The sequence below is a fragment of the Vigna angularis genome, chromosome 7 (assembly GCF_016808095.1).
Source record: "Vigna angularis cultivar LongXiaoDou No.4 chromosome 7, ASM1680809v1, whole genome shotgun sequence".
Lineage (NCBI taxonomy): Eukaryota > Viridiplantae > Streptophyta > Magnoliopsida > Fabales > Fabaceae > Vigna > Vigna angularis.
In genome coordinates this window covers 27437984-27440002 of record NC_068976.1, presented here as the reverse complement: position 1 = coordinate 27440002, position 2019 = coordinate 27437984, and the positions used below count along the sequence as shown (strand labels likewise).

At 33.5% G+C, this 2019-nt stretch overlaps 1 pseudogene; it reads left to right on the top strand.

Moving 5' to 3' along the window:
- Window positions 1-413: 413 nt before the first annotated feature.
- LOC108336628 (pantoate--beta-alanine ligase-like) lies at window positions 414-1507 on the top strand (annotated as a pseudogene).
- Window positions 1508-2019: the final 512 nt, after the last annotated feature.

Genomic DNA, 2019 nt, shown 5'->3' with positions numbered 1-2019 from the left:
AATTTGAAATTAAAGTAAAAAGAAGGAAAGATAGTAACTTATCTGAGATTCTCCACAAGAGCTGTCTTCCATGAATTGCAAGTGGTGATGAATTTAATTAAATTCATTAAAATAAATATAAATATTCTAGATTTTCTTTTCTATTTCTTTAATAAGTTAACTAATGAATTATTCCAATCTTATCCTGATGCCGCAACCATCCATAATAGAAGAGATAGCGTAATATCTCTAAACAAAGTTTTAACTTATAATCCACCTCCTATTTTTAAATTGTATAAATGTTCCATTGTCATTCAATCGTATGCATATCAATATTTAAAAAAAAAAACATTTTATCCTACTTAACATTGAATTATCTAAATATGTTATAAAGAAAAACATAGATTAGGTAAAAAGAACAAATGAACTGACATATGACAAAACAATTATTCCCAGCAACCCCAAAGTTGATCTCCAACAAGAACGAGATGTGAAACTGGTCTGGCTCCATGCGGGCCTAAGGCAAGCTAATTGGGTTTGTCCCCACCATAAGCTTCCTCCACGCGGCCCATCTATCTCTCGTCTCCCAGGCCCATTTCCTTTACGACGTGGTCGCCGTCTCCATCTATGTCAACCCGGGCCAATTCGCACCCTCCGAGGACCTCTCCACTTACCTTTTCGATTTCCAAGGCGACCTCTGTTAGATGTTTGTTCGTAGACTGACTGATTAATGATTTTTTATAGGTTAGATATCTTGATTTTTCCATAAAAGTGATTGGTGCTGAAATAACACGTGATAGTGATGGTCTGGCAATGAGTTCACGTAATGTGCAACTTTCACCTGAAGAGAGGGAAAATGTATTTTGTTTAACCAATTATTTTTAACTGCTCAAAGGCAGCAGTGACATTTAACTGTAAAGCATCTTGAAAGAATATGTAAAGATTATGTTCAAGAACTTTTCTTATCTCATCCACTTCACTTTCAATTGCACCAAGCCTTAACAAATTGTTAGCATACTTTGGCTTCTATCTAGAGAGATTTATTTCAATCCTTTTCAGGCACTTTGAATAAATAAATCTTTGTTAAAAGCTAAATCTGAAACAGAAGATGGTGAAGTGCGTTGTGAGAAGTTGAGCAATTTGGTCATACAGTGTATTGGTGAGGCCAGTGGAAGGATTGATTATGTTGAGGTAAGATGCAAAATACTTTTCTGTCATGTGCTTAATTTGAAAGGGCATAATTAATGAATTAATGCCAGAGTTACTTTGACAATGACGTATGTATTATTAAAATATATTTGGACTCAACAAATCCTTGAATGAAGCCAAAACAATACAAAAGTAGAATTTATGAATAATAGATGATATTCTTAATGCAACTGCATACGAATTCCTGTAGATTGTTGATCAAAATAATTTGGAGAAAGTGGAACAGATCAATGGTTCTGTTATCTTTTGCATCACTGCATGAATTGGGAAAGTCAAACTTATAGACAACATGGAAATCAACTTGTCCATAGGTGTTTAGTCACCTTCTATCATCTCAGACATAGACCACACGTGTGATAGTTCGTCCCAGAAGCTTAAGAGTTCACTGTTAGGTCATGATAAATTTTTGCCAACTATGCATGATTACCTTTAGATGCATTTTTCCACATTATGAAAGAGAGCTGCTACCAGTGGGCACTTCTGGGAATTAATCAACTGGGTTGTTTCCTTTTTAATAAGGAACAGTAAGGAAATGGAAGGCACACTCAATGCTAGGCTTTTTACCACCTTTTATCAAGTGCATTTTGAAATTTTTGTAGCCATGGTGGAACAAAGAAACTCGCTTCTCAACAACCATAAATATAATTGGAAATTGATTTTTAAAAACCTAAATAGGATATGTCAAAATTATGTCAAAAAATTGTGTTAAAATATCATTTCCATTTCAACTATATTCATTTTTTTTATCCATTTTCAATTATTTTTTTTAATTTGCTTTGTAATATTTGTTTAGCAGTTTCGAAGTTTCACATGCTTTTTTACTATATCCAT